The sequence below is a fragment of the Sminthopsis crassicaudata genome, chromosome 3 (genome assembly GCF_048593235.1).
Source record: "Sminthopsis crassicaudata isolate SCR6 chromosome 3, ASM4859323v1, whole genome shotgun sequence".
Taxonomy (NCBI): Eukaryota; Metazoa; Chordata; class Mammalia; order Dasyuromorphia; family Dasyuridae; genus Sminthopsis; species Sminthopsis crassicaudata.
In genome coordinates, this window is record NC_133619.1 from 171,269,738 (window position 1) to 171,291,843 (window position 22,106).

The following is a 22,106-nucleotide window of genomic DNA, read 5'->3' on the forward strand; positions in this document are numbered from 1 at the left end:
AGAATGATTAAAAGTCGATGAGAGACTGTTTATAAATCTTGATTGCTTCATAATTTTAACTTTGAGCAACATTTTTATCATAATTATAGGCTTTCTTAAAGCATTTATGCAGATTGTTGTTACTCAAAAGGGGGTTTATTCCATTTTGGTATAAACTACACTTTTTTTTTCTTTATGAAATCACTCTTCAAGTTTCCATACCCAGTACTCTGTTAGAGTTGCAAAAATCAAATGGCAGGAAGCAGTTATCCTAAGAGAATTATCTTCCTCTCTCCTCTCTTTCCATAAACAAATGGAAAGAACTAATCTTATATCAACCACTATTTAGTCTAAGATCTTCGACCTATGTATCTCAATTTTTTGATCACTTATGTTCATGAAATGCCTGTCAATCACTTTTTATGCTCATTTTCCAGATCATCAACTAATCACTGTGATAAAAAAAATGTTATCAATTAAATAAAGGTTCTCCCTCCAAAATCTCACCAATCTTAAGAATATGTTGACATCATGAAGACAGAAAAATTTAAGTTTATATTCCCCTCTCTGTCCTTTAGCTCATCTCAACAATGTGGTGACTCCAATAGACTTGAGTTGGAAAATGCCATCCACATCCAGAGAACTATGGAAACTGAATATGGATCAAAGTATGGCATCTTCACCTTTTTTTGCTTGTTTGTTTTTTTTTTTTCTTTCTCATGCTTTTTTCCCTTTTGGACTGATTTGTCTTGCACAACATGACAAGTATGGAAATATGTTTAAAAGAATTGTACATATTGACTTAAATCAGATTACCTGCTATCATGAGGAAGGGGAAGCTAAGGGAGAGAGAGAAAAAAATTTGTAATTCAGAGTTATAAAAATGAATGTCAAAAACTACATATATATTTTGAAAAATAAAATACTATTGAAAAAAATCTGTCTTCTGGGCAGCTCAGAGAATTAATATGAAATAGAAATATGTCCTGGTGGGAAACACAATATTGCATTAAAAAAAAAGGAATTGATAAAAAAGAAAAATGGAAGTTCAAAGACACATGACTAGATGAGATTTCTTTTTTTTAAAAAGTAACCCCTTTGACTCTATTAAAATAATTATAATAATAATAGTTCATACTGAAGACAGAGTAATATAATAGAAAGACCACTGGTAAGAGTGAAAAGACTTAAATTTGAGTACCAAATTTGATACTTCGGGTACTGATTGTGTATAATTCTTAGTCCCAGTTTCCTGATGAGTAAAAATAGAAAATGTTCTGCCTGTTCAATACAGCAAGTGTTTTTTATCTGGAGTCCACAGACCCCCAAAGCTTTGGCATCTATATCATAGACATTAGGTCATACATATCAGGAGACTTGTGAATTTAATATATCCAATTCCTCATTTCAATCCTACAGAATCCCTCTCTTTTTAGAACAAAACTCAAGGATCATCTTTTTCTACATTAAGCTTCTCAATTTTTCACATACTCTCTCCCAAACTAGTAGTTATATTTAACTCCATTTTGTTTATTAGTATTTGTCCTTTAGATTTAATCTATATACACCTTGTATAGAAACTTGTCTTTCCCACTGGAATGTAAGCTCCTTTTTCTTTTTTTTTTTTGCTAATTCTTTTTTGAATAGGGGTTGTTTCATTCTTTGTTTCTTCATTGCCTATCTAGGAGTAGGCCTAGGAGCAGGAGCAGTAGGAGCAGCTGCAGCAGCAACAGCAACTGTTGTTGTTGTTGTTGCTGCTGCTGCTACTGCTGCTCTGCTGATGTTGTATCATAGCCAACTCTTTGTGATCCCATATGATAGTATAGTCCAAAGTATTTGGTCCAAAGTATTTTCTTGGCAAGTAGCAGATGTTTAATAAATGCTTATTGGTTTATTGATTGATTAAAAAAACATAGCTCCTACCCAATGAGGCTTAAAGTCTTCCATGAGAAATAAACCATGCATAAATAAAAAATGATATTAGATAGATGATAAAAAGGAAAGTTTGAAAAGAATACACTTTAAACTAGAGGAATCCAGGAAAGGCTTCATGTAGGAAATAACACCAGAGCTGAGTCATTGAAGTTTCAGCCTTGAAGGATGGATGAATAAGATTTGGCTAAGGGCAGGTAATGAAGGACAATTTTCTAACTGGGAGAAGCATCAACTGCACATGTACAATATACCTCCTCCTTCCCCAGCAGCTCAAGGACATGGGAAGTTTAGTCTCTCTAAATAGGTAAAAACATCAGACAAAAAGCAGTCTCTGCTTCCTATTCCCCCTCAGCATAAACTCCTTTTTCTAAAATATTAGAAAGAAAGAATTGGAGAAGGTCTTCTCTCCCCCACCACAAAATTTCACAATATATTTAGACTAGTGACATCCTTCCCAGAGGAAATAATATCTTCTTAAACATGCCCTGTGCTCAGAATTGCAACATGGCCTGACTCAGATCTAAATCTCTAACACCTAAAGAATTCACTAAAAGAAATTTTCATAACAGAAAATACTTTCTGATAACTTTAAGCACCTTTAAAAAAAAAGATTAAGATAGACATATCGTGTTTAAATTAGGAAATTATATATTTAATATTAGAACACCTATAAAACTATTTTCCCTTCCCAGATGAAATTGATTCACCATTTAAAAATGAACAATCTATTTTAAATCACAAAAGAAGAAGATGGAGGGTCCTTTACCCTTTATTATCACTCATCCACCTCCTTCTCCTCTGACTGACAATCAGATACCTGAATGCTAAGCCATTCAACCTGCTCTTCTGCTGACAGCCTCTAAGTCTTCGGTACAGCCCTCTAATAATGGTGCCAGGCACCACTACATTCACAGAGTGGAAAAGAATAAAATATTGGTTCCACTCAGGTGTGGTCTGAAGCATATCTTGATGTTCCAATTTAATTCCAGCTCAATCGTTATAGAATATCTGTGGATATATCTTTAGTTTGAACTGATCCACTAGGTGTTTGGCTTTTTTTTTTTATGAGATAGGGAGGGTAGAGGAAGGAGGAAAGCAAAGCCTTTAATTTCATTTTTTAAAACAGATTCTATTATTATGCTTCATTATGATTTTTTGGTTTGCAGGTCACTTGTGATCAATACTCTAGTATATTGCATATTTTAATACATTTAAATAATGCAATCAATACTGCAATTATAATCTTTAATCAAAGAATTTAAAGCTGAAAGGGGCCAAGTCCATCCACTTCAATTTATAAGCAAAAAAGCTAAGGCTAAACGAATTTGTGGTATTTCTATGATCACATAGCTAGTTAATAGAAGAACTTTTCACTGCCTAGAGAAGAATTTAAAAGGTGTTTTTAATCTTTACATTTAGGATCTTTTGTTTAATGATGGATAGAATGAGAACTACTACAAATTCCAGTTGTTAGGATATTGATATTATCTACTTTATCCCCCAATTTCTTTGCCCTGATTTATGTTGTTTTCCTCACATGGAATAATTTCCTTTCTTCTCTATGTCTATTTCAATCCTACTCATTCCTCAAGATCCCACTCACATCCCACTTCCTCCAAGAAGCCTTCTGGCCTGCATTGATCTCTATGCCATCTGACCTTAAGCATTTACGAACCTATACCACACAATTTAACACTTATTTATAAATTGCCCTTTAAATTCATTAAACAGCAATTGATTTTGTATAATGCTTGTTAATCTTCTCCAATCAACTAGATTATAAACTCCTCTAGAGATAGAACCATGTACTTTGCTCTTTTGTATTTTTTCAAAAAACCAACCACAATGCTAAGAAGTATTTCCTTAAGCTCTTGATGTGATATTTATCATGAGGAATACTTCAAAGCCAGTCACGTTATGTGCTGTTTTACACCAAAACAGTAATGCTTGCTCTAAATAGCTTCATTTGTAATGGCTTTCATAAATAAAGTCATCCATATGTTTTCAATGGAAAATATACCTCTTTCCAGAGAATGCTTATCTTTACAATGTGGGGATAAATCTACAATAGTCATTGAACATTATTTCTTATATTGATAAAAATACTCAAGTTGAACATTATGCAAAATTTTGGCTCACTGTCTTGATATATTCATTTCACATAAATATATTAGAATATATCCAGCTAAATCTAGATTTAAATATTTTGTTACTACTTTTATAACTGTTATTTCATTAAACATCTTTTCTCTAATGTACTCAGGATGACGAATAAATATATAAAGGGATGGGGGCTCGGAGGTATTCTGACCCCATAAAGTATATAGAACCTGAGAGGCTTTCTGGGGTCCTTTGAATGAATAATTTCAAAATATGGTTCCTTTTGGAAACATATTATTTATCTAAGTGCCAAGTGTTGCTGCTTTTCCCCACTGACTTGGTTACTTTCTTTTTTGATATCTTCTAATGTGAAAATCATAATCTTTGATTAGAAACTCCTAAATACACATACTTCAATTATTATCTAATATGGGATTTAGAATTATTTAGGTTGAGAAAACTACATTGAGTAATTTCACTATATATTTGGTGCTGTACAAATTCTAAATAAAAATGCAGAATGTATAAACAAACATGTTATAATTGTGTCCTTCCCCCAGTCCTCACCCCATTTTAAACTCTCTTCTTTTTGTTTCATAAGAAGGTAATTTTTTTAAACTATGCTTTGAATGACATTCCAATAACACAAATACTATGGGCAAATAGGTATTTTTTTTTCAAACTGCTATTCACTAATTTTAAAAAATGAGAAGAACTTAGGATAAAAGACAGTTAAAACTTGTGTTTTGAAAACAATTATACTCAAGATGAACTGAATAATAAAAACTCTAGAATGTATATAATTTTTTTTTAAAAATAGTCATCATGAATGGAATATTTTTAAAGCCCACAAAACATATAGAGGGAAAACTTGTACATATAAATATATACATGTATACATATATGTATATAATATCAATGTATATAAGACTTTTCTTCATACATACATATACATATGAATCTGAATAACACTATAAAAATAATAATAGCTGTTATTGTTACAGTAAATTTTATGGAAAAGGCATCTCTTCTCTGTACTCTTTTGACCTTCCAGCTGAAAGTTTCAGGGTTTTTTTTAATGAATTGATAGAGAGATTACGCAAAAGGGAAGGAAATATGGTCAAAATGCCAAGCTTAAGTGTATCTATATATAAAAATTAACAGCAATTAATGAATTATGACATAGATTTTAATTGATATTATTAAAATAAAGTTTGATCACATAAATATTTTCATTGGCACTATAAGGTAGCCATCATCACCAAAAGGTAGAACAATTTAGGAAGACATTTCAAGAAAGACTAGTACTCTCAATGTGGTAGATAACCTATGTATCATTTTGCTCTCTCAAGAGAGCAAAATGAACAATCTTTATTATTTTGTCCTGCAACAAAAACAGTTAAATATTAATGCTATCAGGGCTAGTATAGAGTAAACCAGATTCTGTCAACCTTCAAGGAATATATTCCTGGAATATAGGAATATATATTGCATGTCACTTTTGTGAGTTGCTCTCTTTCCTCTTCCTCACCCACTTCCCTATATCCATATTCTGCCCCATCCCTGCAAAAGCCAAACTGAAGCTCACACTAGTTGGAATAGGTGATAAAGGTAGGAGTGGCTCTCTAAGTATTCATCTTCCTGAGAAGGGAGCCTAAAAAATCTGGAATCCCTGGATAGTTAGAGTAAATAGCATCTTAATATCCACTTTTCCTATCGCTGAATCCTTTGGGAAGGAAGGAAAAAGAAAGATTAGAGAGTCATTTATCTTTTGATGCTTTGAAGGGAAGGAAGCCCAATTCTGTCCTGGGAATGACATCTTAAGAGAAATAGCAAATAAATTGATATTCTCTCTGATCCCCAGCCCACTGAGAAATCTGAGAACACATTGACATAGTTTCCTTGATTGTGGGAGCCAGGTATGACCTATGGCTATCCTACTTTCTTTGCTGGTCCCTGGTACTAATCAGTTTCAGGTGCTATATGCAGCTTGGACTTTGGGTGACTTCATTTCTTTTCTTCTTTAACCTTCACTGCAATGGAGAAGAGAAACCAGGGGAGGGACTCCTTAAATTAAAAGAAAAAGGGTCTTCACAGTGAAGCAAGTGGGAAGCTTCCTTTTTTACTAGCAGAGGCAAACCTAAGGAAAGAGATCACCAACTTCCATCTTCCCCTTGACAATGCCTACAGAGATCTTATTAAATGAACTGCAAAGGGGCTGTGGGGAAGGGGATAAATAGGGGTGAAGGCAGAGAATAATGGAGAAGAGAGCGAGGAGAGACAGAGAGACTCAGAGAGACAAAGAGACAGAGAGAGAGACAGAGAGAGAAAGAGAGAAGAGAGAGGAGGGAGGAAGAAAGGAAGAGAGGGAGAGAGGGAGAAAGGAAGAGAAGGAGGGAGAGAGAAAGAACAGTTTGGTTGTGATGTGCTTATTTTGTTCTTTATATTCCCACTCCTCTCCTTTTTTCACGTTTCACTCAGTAGTTCTTCCTAGCCTCTGATGGATAAAGGAGATCGATTAGTTTAAAAACTGGGGGGGGGGTCAGATTTCCAAATCTTCCTCCTATTTCTGGCACAAACCCAGAGGAAAGGTTCTCTCCCAGGCCCTCCATGCTATGAGGAGTTTACACACTGGCTCCAATTTTTAAGACATATATGTGGGTTAAAATTCAATTTTACAACCCACATTTATATGAGATGTGGGTTTGACATCTGTTTGCCAGAGTGTTTTGCACTTAGCCTAACACCCACTATTAAGTGACAAAATTGTGGCAGCCTGTCAAACCCAGCTGACTGACAGCTGCTCCACTTTACAGAAACCATTCAAATATTTGCAGGTTTGGAAGCTTTATTCGATGTTGTACCCAATCTTTCAGTTATTTAACATGTAAAATATAAGTCAAAGTTTTAAATCTGTATTCCAAAATGTTTCCATTTTCCATACAAAAAGAAAAGCTTTCAGTGCCTCTGCTGGAAAAGATCCAAATCCCAGTGTTTTCCTCAGCCTTTTCCCCCAACCAGATTCCAGCGTGCTTCCTATCTGCACAAACCCGATAAAAAATTTTTAAAAAATTTTAAAAAAACTGTCATCGCTCAGTTTCTCCTCACATGGCAACTAATGACATCTCCCCGTGATTGAATTAAATCACCTTAAACTCCGAGGGGATAAAGTTTTTTTTTTTTTTTTAATTTGTTTGTTTGCTTGTTTATTGTTTTTTTTAAGATGCATTTCAAAATAAAATGTGAAATCCCCCAACCAGGAGGAAAGATCTGCTAACTAACAATGCATGCCCATGCTTTAGAGTCCCTGCACACAGAGACCAATGAGCCTCGCTGAGAAAGAGATACTATTAGGAAAATTAATTTCCATTCAAAATCTCTGCTCTTTGGCACGGTTCAAGACACAAACGCTTCTTTCCTTACATTTCTAAGTAGCTTAGTCCGATTAAGAAATAATTTGCAAATGACATAGTATTTCTGTAGATTGAGATCCATTGAGTAAAAGTCATGTGGTTTCTTCGCCTCTACTATTAGAGCCAGACAGACAAGGATCTTCTGGACCTGCAGCTGCAAGCAATGAAAAAAAATTATCATAGTTCTACTCTTATGACATAGCTATGCCTATATGTGTACACATGCATAAATACACACATAGATCTTGACTGTATTTGGAAATATATAATATATTTAATATAGGTGAACATGTCTCATATCTTGCCATACACAATGCTTTGTAAAATAATGGTTGGCTGTTTAGGGAATATATACACACATGTATATGTATATGTATTTTCAAATTCAATTCCAATGAATTAGAAGTGGGTGATTTTAGTTCCAAGTATAAAAGCATCCACACATGGCACTTGGGGGGGTAGGGAGAGAGAATGAGGGGGAGAGAGAGAGAGAAGAGGGGGAGATTCTTCGCTGCTAGGTCATATTCACAAAAGGTGGGTTTTCATCTTGCCTTTTGAGATCTGGATGTGTGCTAATGTGTATGGGTTGGGGAGCGATAATCCCCACCTGATGAGATGCCCTGGGATTCTATCTTCAGAGTGAGTCACGCTGAACTGTAAGGGTTTGAACTTCAGGGAGCCGAGACCTATCTAAAGTGCCTCGAGTGCAGACTGAGATACTATGGAAAGACTTCAACCTTTGGCAAAGTACTGCAGATCTCCCGTGCTCCTTGGCCTTAGAGAGAGAAGGGTGTAAGATGTGGATGTCCCTACTGGGCGAGAATTACAGCCCTGCTGTGCTCCCTTTTGGCTCTGGCTCCATACGTCTACTACAGGGGATTCTCCCCTAGCCACCTCCCTGGAACATCCCTGCCAGCCCATCCACTCACCCACCTACTTACCCGCCTACCACCAGAGCCGAAAATAACTCGGGTGTTCTTAAAAAACACAACGCTTACCTGGAAAGCTGTAGGTGCTTTTGTGTCCATATTACTAACCTCTATTGACTGTCTTTCCTATAGCAGCTGTCATGTTGACGTGAAAGGGATTGGAGATGAGATGGAGTAATAGGAGGGAAAAAAAGTCATGACTGTAAACGAGAGCTGTTTAGGAAACAGGAGACTAACAGCTGCTTTGCATTACAGCCAGAGGTGTCATACACCCTTTCAGGAGAAGGGAGAAATCGGAAAGGAGGGAGACAGAAGGGGTAGGGAGAGAGAGAGAGAGAGAGAGAGAGAGAGAGAGAGAGAGAGAGAGAGAGAGAGAGAGAGGAGAGAGAGAGAGAGAGAGAGAGAGAGAGAGAGAGAGAGAGAGAGAGAGAGAGAGAGAGAGAGAGAACAAAGCGCAAAGCCCGTCCTATTGAGCAAAGAAAGTAAAAGGAGAAATAAAGGAGGAATAAAGAGTGAATTTACACATTATGTAATGGAAGGGAAGCTGTAGATAATGGGAATTTGGGAAGCTGAAGAATTTATCTACAAGGAAGCACTTTGGAAAATAGGGGTCTCACAGGGTTAGAGGTGAGGAAAAAAACTAAGTTGTATTTTTGAATAGAGTGAAGAAAGGAAAGAAAAAATGAAATCTAAGTAATTGAGAGGAAGGCCTGGAAAACGGGGGAGGGGGGAGAGTGAAGAAATAAATCTTCAGGTCAAGGTGCCGGGTAAATAGGGCAGGTGCAGCGCTCAAAAGTGAAGGACCTTAAAAAGGTTGGTCCAAGGAAAGCAGGAGGGAAGAGGGGATATAAAGATCCGTAGAAGGTGAGAGTAAGGGAAGGAGAAGCTAGAACAGAAAAGGGAAGAGAAAAGGGGGTGTGGGAATAGAGGGAAGAGAGAGAGAGAGAGAGAGAGAGAGAGAGAGAGAGAGAGAGAGAGAGAGAGAGAGAGAGGAGAGGGAGAGAGAGAGAGAGAGAGAGAGAGAGTGTCAGTCGGCTCCACCTCCCTCCCAGCTCAAAGCAGCGTCCCAGCTGCTCTCAAACCAACTGCTCAATTCTATTCACAGTCGAGACGGAACAAAAAAGTGGCTATTTATTAGAATACTTGTTTGGTATTGTTCGGCGCCACACAAAAGGCATTTCATTATGTGAGGGAGGGGAAAAAGCCCCCTTTTTTTTTCCAGAGAGAAACAATAACTTGAAATTGTCTTTAAAGTCTTTTCTATCAATAATAAATTTCATTTTCTTGTCTCTCTCTCCCGTGCAGTATGTGAGTACGTGAGTGGTGTGTGTGTGTGTGTGTGTGTGTGCATATATATGTGTGTGTGTGTGTGTGTGTGCATATATATATGTGTGTGTGTGTGTGTGTGTGTGTGTGTGTGTGTGTGTGGTTGTGTGTGTGTATGAAAGAGAGAGAGAGAGAGAGAGAGAGAGAGAGAGAGAGAGAGAGAGAGGAGAGAGAGAGAGAGAGAGAGAGAGAGAGAATAGTGTGAATGTGTGTGTGTGTGTGTGTGTGTGTGTGTGTGTGTGTGTGTGTGTGTGTGTGTGTGCGGCGCGTGTGTGTTACCGGGCACTCCCGTCTCCGGTGGCAAAGCCGCTCGGGAGCCTTGGCTGGGACAGGGTCTAGAAGGGGTAGGACTCTCGGTCCTGTGTTTGCAGAGAGCCGTTATTAAAACCAGGGTCTCTAATAAAAATCTCTGGAAGGTGTTTTAAGGTCAGATTGTATAGGGGAGAGACTGTCCCTGAGCTGCTATTGGGAGGAGGATGGAACTGGAAGAGGAAATGTAAGTGTGTCTCTAACTTTTGAGGGGGTCTTCCGCCAGTACTGTTTGGGGGAGGGGTGCGACAAAGGCTGGTTGGGGGGGGGGAGGATGTTTCAACACTGAGTTTCAGCAAAAGTAGCGGAGGGGGGGAGGGAGGTGTTGTCCAGGCTTTTTTTCAGTGTAATCTAGAAAGCAAGTGTTGAGACTCAGACCTCTGCTGAATCGCGTGCTACTGGTGTGTACATTTGTCACTGAATTTTACACATACGTAGTTACACGACTTTGGGTTAACAGTCTTCCAAAGAATGTATACTTCTGTTTTTCTCTCAATTCCTTACTATTATTTTTGAGGGGGAGGAGAGAGATATAGAGAGAGTCAGCTTGTTATTTTGATGAGCTTTCTACTGTTCCCCAGGAATACAGACCTGAAGGAAAGCTCTCATCTCTTCAACTACCCTTCCTTTTACCCTTCTCTCTGTCTCCTCTCTCTTCCCTTTCCTTCTCTTCCCCTCCCTCTCACCGGGGTGCCTTAGAAGGGGCAACCGCTGGCTCCCCAACGCTTCCTACGGACTATGGCGGTGTCAGTGCCGGCCGCGCACGGCGCGACTCGCTTGGCTGCAGAAGGAGCTAAATCAGTGGACTTGCAATTACATTTTAAAAATTAACATGTTGAAGCGTGATGCCATTTAGTGAGAAGTGTTTGAGGCAAAGAATCAATTTAATTTTGACTGACCAATGGTCTTGACTATATTAATACTGCCTACCAAAAAAAAAAAAATCAATAGGAAAAGAAGTCCTAGGCACTTCAGCTAATGCCTACTAAGTTCCCACCCCCGGGCAGAGTACATTAGAATGAATAGCTTGCATTTCTAATGCAGCTTGACAGGGCAGATAAGGAACTTCTTTCCAGTGAATTCAGGAAAGCAAAGGTTGCAGTATGAGGGATATTTCTGGGTAGTGAGGGACATTGTGAGTAGTTGGGAGATGACAGCCTTTATAATACTGTAAATCCATTAATCTGTTTACTTCCTTCCTACGAAATCTCATCCTAGTTAGATTTTATTATGTAAAAATACTAAGGAACCTTGAATCCATAAATAAATGCGTCCAAAGAAAGTTGCCATTATGAGTTATAATCGGGCTGGCACGGAATCTTTCTCTTAAGGTTTAAGGCAAAGGGGCAGCTATGGAAGCAATTCTTCCTTCCACTCCCCTCTTCCCATTTCCCGCCCCCCGCCTAGCTACACACGAAGAGGAAAGGTTACCAAGTTTAAAAGGTGAAATGGATTTTTGTTGTTGTTTTTCTTTTGGTCTATCAACAGGCGGCGGGGGCAGGAATGTGTGGATATTGATTGGGGGAAGGAATGGGATTTGGCTGACTCTCTTTTCAAGAAACAGGTGTTTAAACATGATAGCAGCCTCCAGTCAATTAACCCATTAAAAGCCCGTTTTATGACATTGATTTCCAAGAGCTGCTCGGTGGGGGCTTCCGTTTGGAAGCGTTTTTGTGAAAGTGTATGAGCTGGGGGAGGGTGGTGAAACTGACAGGATCCCAGAAAAAGCAAAATCCTTCTGTAGATACGAAACGTTGAAGGCCACTAAAATGAATTCCTGCCAATAGGCACCAAGATGAACTGTTCTCTGCCATTTAGATACCTTAGAGATTTTAAACTTAGATATTATTTTTCCTGTAGTTAATGCTGTGGAGTTTGCTTTTTTAAATTTATTTTTCAGTCCCAGGTCTAGGCCTAGTCTCAGTCTCCAGAAGCTCGGATCTAGCCATACGATGTACTCTTCCCAATTCCCCATTTTTTGCTTTTCCTACCCTCACGACCTGAGGACTTCCAGCAGCCTGTCCCACCCAGATGCAGCGGGGAAAGTGAAAGGTTAGGCTGAAAGCCAAAGTATCCCCTACCTAATTTGAAATCCATCTCCCCACATCCTTTCTTCCCTTCTCTTAAAGCTGGAAGGGAGACATTAGGGCATCCCCCTCAAATCCCTATGTCTGGGGGTGGATTTATGTTGGATTCCACAATTCTTTCCCACTCTCTGCCGTAGCACCTGATTGGCTTTATTCCTCTTTTCCCACGACTACCGGAAAGCAGCTTTTCCCGGATAGAACGATGAGCTTGAGAATTAACAATGAAGTTGCTTGGAGTGTCCAGGACCTCACCGGGGCCGGGAATAATGACAGAAGCCACTATATCTGCCAGATGTGGAGCAATGTAGCCCTCGAGCTAGTTTCCAATAGGAGTTCAAATCTTGATTTCTTAGATTTTCTTAGTCAAAAAAAACCTTAATATAAGATGAAAGGATTGAGGATGTTTGGCATAGAAATATATGTCAGGGAGTCTGTGTGTTGAGAGGGGAGAGGAGAGAAAAGGGAGAGGAAGGTGTTTCCTCTTCTCCCTTGCCTAGAAAATTGTCAAGTTTTTGCATTTCAGAGCATCCCTCCATCCCTCTTCCAGAAGTAGTAGGCTCAGGCAGAAATCAAACTGCTCGAATTATGTCGTTTTTAAGGGTATACTAAAACATTGATTAGTAAGGAGATGGGGCATGTAGACTATCATCCTTCCCTCAGAAAAGTTCAGGCCTTTGGACTCCACGAGTTTAATTAAAACATTTAAAAATTAAAGGTAAATCTGCGTTTTTTCTTTCAACAAGACTCAGCTCCCAGAACAAATTCAGAATACCTTGAATTTGAAAAGGTTTTGTCACGTTAGCCCTTTCTATTCATGTTCTCTGGAGGGACTCGATCCTGTCCTTGGCCTTGCCTCTATTCGGAGATCAACAACTGAAGTTCATTGGCTGAGGTTACAAACTTTGAGTGAATAATTGGTTAAAGGGTCAAAGGGAGGAGATGAGAAAGAGGGAAAACAAGAAGAAAAATCTTTGGAATACCAGAAATTTTAGGATGAGTTAGAAGAGAATCATTTATTTTTATAGAAATCATCCCTATACTTCTCCTATCCCTGTGCATAGCTCCTAGAGTCCTCACATCAAGAATTGGGGCTCTTTTCCAAAAACTTTTGACCCTTATTGTTGTTTGTTTTCAAAGCAATTTCTCCTTAAAGCCTTTTAAAGAGTTAGTCGAGATTATTGGACTCCATCGTATCAAGGAGTATTTTCAAATAGGAAGAAGTATCAAGGTAGACAAAAAAAAAAAAAAAAAAAAAAAAAAAAATTCCTCTTTAACGTAACCCTAGTATTCATATAACCTGATCTAAACTTGATTTCCCTACTTCGAATAGAGGAGCCAAAATAAGTCTTTGTTGTGTCTAAGGAAGTTCTATTAAGGCAGAGCCAACAGACCTTTATTAGCTCAAAGTAGTGGGCAGCAGTTGTGTGTGTGTGTGTGTGTGTGTGTGTGTGTGTGTGTGTGTGTGTGTGTGTGTAGGTATTTAAATCCCGAATCATTGCTAGATTATTTAGATGTCTCTTTCCTCCCTTGTTTGCTGTTTTCTAAAGTAAGCGATGGATGCGACTGAAAAGGCTTGAAATTGTGTCAGAGTGATGTTTTAATCTCATTGAAAAGTGTATTAAAGGACAAGATGTAATTTATGTGAGATGCTTCGATGAAAAGAGAGATTGGAGTGGATGATCCTTTCACTCTGTGTGAACCGCATGTCATGTTTATATTGAAGCCTGTGTAGCTAATCTAATTTGCAATAACAGGGATAGCCTGTAAGAAAAAAAAAATGCCTCTATGATTTCACTTTATTTCTTTTCATATAGAAATTCCTTATGACTTATCTCCCTCATGTGAGTGACGCCTTTTCCATTGGAGTCTAATGAGAGAGAATATGAGAAAGGGAATGTGTAGTCATAATGCCAATTTCTTCTTTTGAACATACTACTCTATTCCCCTGGGTATTGTCTTCCCTGGACTTCAGCATGACTCGTCTTGCATAGGCTTGAAACACTGTTTTCGATTTTTTTTTTTTTTCTTCAGAGTTCCAACAGTCCAGTTGCCTTAGACTATATATCCAGGCAGTGTGACTATGGTTCTGCATTGCCCGTTTCTTAACCTCTTTATTTCGTATAGAAGTCGTTTGCTGCTGAATCACTTCAAAGATGCTCGCTTTAGGAATCTCAAGTGCGTATTGGCCACTCCGTTTCCTCTGCGTTGGGGTTAGGTCTGCAGATGCTTGATTTAGAAGAGCTGTTCGCTCTCTTCATCCCCACAACCACCATTCCACCACCCCACTCGCCAGAAAAGTTTAATCCCGTCCTATCCTTCCTAAAATTTCGTAACTAGAGCCACCCAAACCTGCTGTTGAAAACAGGTACCTCATATTCTTGTTATTACACCTAACGCATGCATTCTTCATCAAAAAAAAAAAAAAAAAAAACTACACGCGTTAGAAAATTACAACTTTTGTATAACGTAAAAAGATGTATTCAAACTGTTAATTACAGGGATTTGTGTGAATGAAACTTTAGCAGTGACCCATTTAATTTTGTGGTAATTACTGACAAAATAAGACAAGGATGAATCACAATACGGTATATTTATCTTTCAGGAGGATATTGTGCTCTCATAGTTAAGCCAGCGTGTAAGGAGACCTTTTTTTTAAAAGGGGGGAAACATGAATATAAACGTGGTTACAAAGATCAAATCCTGAAACCATTTGTATTAAAATTTGAGGAGGTTCTACTCAGATACCTACTGAAAAATCCAATTGAATTGAAAAGAAGCTAGCACTTTTCGAAATAAAACTATTCTTGAACCTACTTCTCTGATGGTTCTTTTGGCCCCGCCTAGTGCAAACTCAACTGAAGGACCAACTTGGATGTCACTTTAGTGTGCCCTGAAAAGCAGAGAGATAGACGGTGATATCACCCAAATCTACAACGCATTCTGAATAAGCAGTACATGGGGAGAAAAGGTTGAGAACAAAAGCGTAGGTCGCAAAGTGTAGTATGACAACGATTCAATCATCTTGCCCTTCACCAAGTATGAGGTGTGATGAAAAATTCACTGAGTCTCTTTTGGGAAAAATAATGCTTCTAGATAGTGAGTTCTAATACCAAGTTTTTACTCTTTTGCAGGAACCTTAACCTCTGATATATATATATATATATATATATATATATATATATATATATATATATATATATATATATATTTTTTTTTAAGGCACTGGGAAGGAGTCTTTATAGACTGACGATACCTTTGGTTTATTTTAAAGGAAATTTTACCAGTCACACAACTTCCATTGCGAGGGCAATTAGCGTAGGCCAGGCGTGACTGCTCTCCTCCACCTGGAGACAGCCCCAAAGCCCTAATCAACAGAAAATAAGGTCTCCTGCCATCCTCCGCCCTCCATACAGAGGGTTGGATTTAGGTGAGCTGGGCTAGACTTCCTAGTACCTAGGGGCTAGGCAATCGGCGTACCTTTGGAATCAGCCTAATGATTAGATTAATCATAATGAAAATTTAATAATGACGAAGACTGTTCGAGAACTGACAAGTTTCGATGCTCTCTTTCTGATCCGGAGGGGCTAGAGCTTTAACTCCGTGAATATGAATCCTAACCAAGTGTGTGTAGAAAAGCTAGCCATCCTGGCTGGTGTTCTCCAATTTTGCACGACTGACTACTGAACAGGAGGTCAAGAAGCCACCTTGGAAGAGGGAAAATTTCGTTGTTTCGATAGCGTCCTAATCGAATTTCACTCTAAAATTGGGCCCTGGACTTTCTACTCCCTTCTATTGGTTTAAAAAAACAAAAACAAAAACAAAAAATGCTACGTTTCAGAAGATCGGAGCTAAAGTATAACTATGAGGGCAAAGTGTGGGCAAAGTCAAAACTAATCTCATCTAATGGTTTTAGGGAGAAAACATAGAAAGCTTAAAAAGAATTTGAGTGAACTAGCAGTGTCCACGGAGAGCAAAGGATCCTGACATCTGCTTGGTCACTCTCCCATCATTTTTTCAGCTCTACCGAAACAGAGAATGCAATTCTTGTCCAGGGTGCCGGTCTTTCCCTCTCCTTCCTTTTCTTTCATTCATAAACCTGGTGGCTATAGACGCAGCTTGAATATTGACGTCTCTCCCCCAACTGCTCCGCCGTTAACCCAATTACAGAATTCATCAAGAACTGTGTTGAATTATCTCTTTCCATACAGTATCAGCATTAGCCTAATTAAAAGCTATAATGTCTGATATAATGATTAAATCGTTAGCTCTGCTGTAGGGAAGCAATATTTTGTTTTCCCTTCAATTAGAAGCTGATTGAGGTTTTCAGAGCAGGTCAGCTGTGAAATCTGAATTATATGTGTGAATACTGCTCACAGGGTGAGCCCCTACTCGAAAGCTCCAGAGATTCTCCAAATGCTTTCACCCAGAGAGCTAGGAGGCGACAACAAAACACACACACACACACACACACACACACAGAGAGAGAGAGAGAGAGAGAGAGAGAGAGAGAGAGAGAGAGAGAGAGAGAGAGAGAGAGAGAGAGAGAGAGACACTCTCTTTCTCACTCTCACACACACAATTTGCTCTCTGATTGTGGATTTAGGGATCTCCCCACTAATCGTTGGAAAGAAGGCGTTGTTGCTTTTGAATGGGAGGGACTTTATTTTGCCTATCCTACTCCTCCCTTCCTTTTTCTACTGTTTCCTTTCCTTTCCTCTGATGCTAGTGGAGCAACGATCCATTTTTGTAGTCGAAGGCAGTGATCGCATACTTATAGGGAGAACGATTAGAGATATCTCTTGCTCTGGTTGCTATCACTAATGGCACAGATGTTACTCTGAGTTTGATAATACAGAGTTATTCTTTCTTCGTTTTCCCTCTCCCCTTCCTTTTTCTCCTGTTCCCCTCCCCTTTGCCGGACTCGGGCTTTATCCATTGTTTTTTCAGAATAGCAATGGAGGTAATAGGAGCTTGGAAACGGTTCAAAGAGAGACGATTCTATGCAACCTGGTCACTTCAAACAAGGAGAGAGACACGAATTTCTATCTAATGTAACACGAATCACAAATTCGCACGTTGGTACTTGATTTGGAAGAGCTCTCCAGGATGAAAGTGCGGGGAAATGAGAGAACCGGACAGAGGACAGCAGCAAGTGTCTGCTGACGTCCTGAGAGCTATGTCACAGGGAAATCTTAGCTCTAGCAGGACAGCAGAGGCTGCCAGGGTACTCAGACTTTTCCAGCTACCAGCAGACGGCGATCGCGGCCCGCGCTGGGACTTGGAGCCAGAGAGTTCAGGGCTCGTTCCCAGGAACAGCAGCTTGGGAGCCTGTCGGTGTGCCCCTCCCTCTTTTTCTATTCCTTTTCCTCTCCAGCTCTAATTCTTTCCCTCCCCCCTCGCCGCCAGCTCTGACTTCACTTTTTCTTCACCTCCTACTCCACTTTCTCTTCTCCCACAGTTTACCTTTCTTGTTCCTTCTTGTGGAACCACTGACTTCTAAGTTTCTGGCTGACACAAAAATTACATCATTATTTTTTTCCACCTTTCTCTTCTTCCTTTTTTTTTTTTTTCTGTCCCTCCCCGTTTTTTCCTATCTTTGAGTCCCAAATCTTCCTCCTACTTCCCCAAATCAGATTCCAATCAAAGTGTAATTCCCTAGATGCTGTGTCTCCCCCCTTTTAAGGGAAAAACCAGTGGTTCTCAGAATAAAGTCTCACGGGGACCCTTTCCTACTACCCTTTTCAAAAGACAGAAACATAGGAGTAACTGCTTTTGCTACCAAACTCAGAGGAGAAGGCAGAGAGCAAAGGGTTTTGCCAGCATAGTGAAGTGCAGAATAGGAAAGAAGCATCTGACAAGATGAAGGGAAGGAAGGACGTTAGGAAGGAAGCAAAATGGAAGAACCAGTGGGTAACTTTTTGACAAATAACACCCCATGGAGAAAGTTGCAGTTACTAGAGAAGTTTCACCCTTGTTTTTCAGTTCTTGGAGTCAAGCTCTTATTGTCCCGCAAAATTTGTAATTGGTGATATCAGAAAATTTCCCTCCTTTCCAATAATCCTTCCTGTCAGAAAACCAAGAGTTCAACTGCCTCAGCCACTCAACCACTGCAACCATAAGCAGAAATAGGTGTAGAAGGGGTCATACACAAGTCAGCCTGGAAGATCTATCTACTTACTTATTGCAGCAATCAGTTTACCTTGAGCATCAGAACAGTTCTCAAGGCAGGAAATTTAGACTTATGTTATATATAGTCTTGCCTCAGGTGGCCTAATGCTGCTTTATAATCTGTTAAATACTCTTTGACATTCTAAATGTATGAAGCTCATCAATACTTTAGTCAATGTTTGCATTGCCAGATGATGATCTTTTGGGATTGTTCCCAGACATCAAAGAAAAGAAAAATCCAAAACATCCTTCCTCCTGTATCAGATTTAGACTTTTGAAGTGAAAGGGAAATTTTTTAAAGGACCAACAAGTTACTCCAGATAAAGTTGCTGGGTTGTCAAGTGAGGAAATCAGAGTATAGAACAGAATTGAGCATTCCATTGAGCATGGAATTGCAAGTTTTACCAGGCCTTTTTTGAGAAAAAACAAACAGACTGATGTTTCTTTGACAATAGCACTTAGTATTTGGTCATTGGAAAAGTCCTTTTAATCTTAATATAATACTTAATAAATGAAGCTACTTAGATGGTCCTGAACTTTTTATTGGGTTGGGGGGGTATTAAACATGGCTTGTGAGATTTTTCTTTTTCTTTTTTTCTTTTTTAATTGAGTTAGAAAGCAGGAGATCAAGATGTAAAAGAAATGAGGGGGTGGGCTTCAAAAGGAAATTACAGAGGAGAGTTAGTAGGAAGATTCTCTTAGTCTTCATGCCAGTATGGGAGGTACGAAGAGGTCTGGCACCAGGTGCCCTGCTGTTGCCTGATTGGCACAGGCAGTATCTGTCAATCAACTCTCACTTGGCAACAAGTTACACCTGCAGTTTGGGTTTAATACTTATCAATACAAGCACCCATACTGTGTGCAACTGCTTGGGACCCCAGTAACATCCAGCCACTAAACAGAGCCTATTTCGAAAGCCTTGAACGCTAAGTAATAGCATGATCTCATTCAAGGCTAACCCATTTACCTTCTATTTAAATGCTCTTGGAAACAAAGGGTAATGTTGTATTTGGAAACAATTTTCGGGATTGTGGTAGAAAAAAAAATCTAGACCAATTCAAAGTCAGCTATGCAAGATCCAAGAACTACAAAGCATTCCTGTGATGCACGCTGGAGTGCAGGGTGTTTATAAAATAAATTGCTCTATTGATATGGAAAATAATGCACCAAGCATAGTTCATACAAAGTATTTTCAGGGGGTCTCTGGTGACTTATTTTAAAATCTAATTTGAAAAACAGGAGGAAAAAATCTTTCAATCGCTAAGTGGATAATATAATTTATAATTTGTAAACCATTTCTTTTATTTCTGACTTGCTGACTTTCCAAGATAGACTGAATCTTAGTGTACACCCATTTTCTCTTAAGTTATCAAAGGAGAAATGGGTATGTCATTCTGACACAATAACCTTGTTGGTTGTTGTTATTGTTTTTAAAATTCATTCACAGTGTAACTGATGTTTGTGAATAAGGAATGAAACAAATCAAAAGATTTAACAAACTCTACCAAATGAGAAGGTAGTTGAAAACCAAGCTTTTAACCTGAATATTTAGTGAAAAATAAATATGAAATAACATTTCTTTTCTAATATAATTACATATTATTTGATGAGTTTACTATTGGATGCTGAATGCCTGAAATGAAAGTAGTTTAATCTGTACAGAGAACAATTCACTGTTGCCCTGCATACAGGAGCAACCCTGCAATAAAAAGAGAAAAAACCTGCAGCAATAATAATAGTAATTGAGAGGAAAGAATCATTATTCCTTACCTTAGACAACCATCAGGGTCAGGAAAATTAACAACCTTACAAAAAAGTAGAAAAGATGTCACGTGTTCACTGCCCAACATGCTGAAACAATTTCCTTATGCCTATCATTACTATTATTATTATTATTATTATTACATGTTTATTTCTATTAGAGAATGGCCATCATATCGCTGTTGTAAAGGTCATACAAGACCAGCACTTTCCATATTTTTCAGACTGCGTAAAATAGATGCATACTTACAACTTTAAGAGAAGGAAGTAGAAGATGGGGGCAACTGATTTCCCTCTGACCCTTTCCATGTTTATATAGAAACAGCAATTCTTCCCACCACTATGGTTCTGTTTCAGAACTGGACATAGAATATTTATAGTTTAAAATGATCACGTAAAATTGGGGTTCATATTTTGGAAGGCAGGACTATCTTCTTTGTAAATAGAGATATGTTTATGTCAGAGATCATTTTCCCAGTAAGACTGATTCAATGTTTTGAAAATTATCAGCAAATCAATAATCCTATTGTCAAGTGTTGCCATTCATTGATAGACCATAATTATCTGGGACAATCTTCAGATAGTATATTGTCTTCAAAACAACTTTCTTAAATTGATATTTAAAATGCTAAGAATACAGCTGTACTTTGGTCATGTATAACCTCCCAAGAGATATGGGGGGCTGGGTTTTTTTGTTTTGTTTTGTTTCGTTTCGTTTCGTTTTTTAAAGAGAAAGGATAGTTATCAGTGGATAGGAGAGTTAAATGTTGAAGCTCTCATCTCTTGAGACCAGCATAGACAAGGTCCTTGAATTGGAGAAAGGTTGACTTTTTAACTTTAAAGGTTTTTCCTTTGCGTAAGAATTATTGGAGAAACAATCAATGGAGTTATAACAAATGTATCATCGTATTAAGAAAGGGTAATAAGGAAAAAGTAAGCTGGGGGAAAAAGCGGAGTACTTAAAAGTTGGAATGTTCAAGTTGAAGACCCTCCATAATTGATAGAAATTCACTTTCTCCCTTTTCTTTTGTGCTTTCTCCAATTCTTACACACATACACACACACGCACCCCTTCCCTGTCTTCTTTCCAAGACAGAGCAACCATGCCAGACACTCTCAACTTTTTCATGCTTTGGTCGGAGAAGGATCTCTGTTGCAATTTTGACCATTTAAACCCAGATAGAGATCGTATTATTACCGCTCTACCTTTTTCTTCTTCGTTTAAAATCAAATCATTAATCATTCTGAGAACGCCTGTGAGGAAGAGTTAGGATGGCTAACTCCTAGTTCCCTCGCTCAGGAAGCAATGTGGCTTGTGTGACACCCCCTTTCACAAGCCCCTCCTTCCTTCCCCTTCCTTCTTTCCCTCCCTTCCTCCCTCCTTTCCTCCCTCCCAGAGTTTATATATCTCACCTCCTCACGTCACTCGACAGCGCGCCATGCAAATAATCCTCCCGCCGCAGCTCTCCCATTGGCCGCGGCAAACTCATTTAATGGCAGTTCCGTGCTCAGCGTATGGCTGCTGGGTCCCTGGCTCAGTGTGTGTCTCTTTCCCCGCTCCTCCTCTTCTGATTCCCCCAGCTGAGAAGAGGGAAACCAGAGAGAGAACAAATTATTGGGCAACTTCTCTCGGGCTCTAAGGTGTTTTCCCCCCTTCCTTCCTTTCCTCTTTCTCTCGTTCCTATTCCCCTTCTCTTTATCTTTCCTCCTCCTCCCTAGTACAATTTTAATTGTATCTTGCTGCCCCCCCCCCAGATTTGGAGGCGGTGGCGGTATAAGTGCCCCCCCATCTTCTCTCTCTCTCTCTCTCTCTCTCTCTCTCTCTCTCTCTCTCTCTCTCTCTCTCTCTCTCTCTCTCTCTCTCTCTCTCTCTCACTCTCTCTCTCTCACTCTCTCTTGGCACCTGGCACCGGCAGATGCAAATCACACGCTCCTCTCCTCTCTCCCTCTAGAAGTTGTAGCCACCAAGTTTTAAAGTCTTTAAAGAATAAGCGAAAAGGAGAAAGAAGAGAAGGAAAAGAAAGAGCGAGTGAGTGAGCCAAAGCGAGACAGAAGAACACCCCGTACAGAGCGAGCGACTGGGTACATCCGCCACTCAC

At 39.1% G+C, this 22,106-nt stretch overlaps 1 long non-coding RNA gene across 6 annotated transcripts in view; it reads left to right on the top strand.

The window, feature by feature from the left end:
- Nucleotides 1-22,106, top strand: part of LOC141560810 (uncharacterized) — a 1,071,928-nt gene that overhangs the window by 990,306 nt on the left and 59,516 nt on the right. For 2 of the 6 annotated variants that reach the window (XR_012487817.1, XR_012487819.1), the window contains exon 1: nucleotides 9,953-10,178. The exons of the other annotated variants lie outside the window; for them this stretch is intronic. This is a non-coding gene — a long non-coding RNA (uncharacterized LOC141560810). Of the gene's footprint in view, nucleotides 1-9,952; nucleotides 10,179-22,106 lie in introns of those variants that run through there. 6 annotated transcript variants of the gene reach the window in all.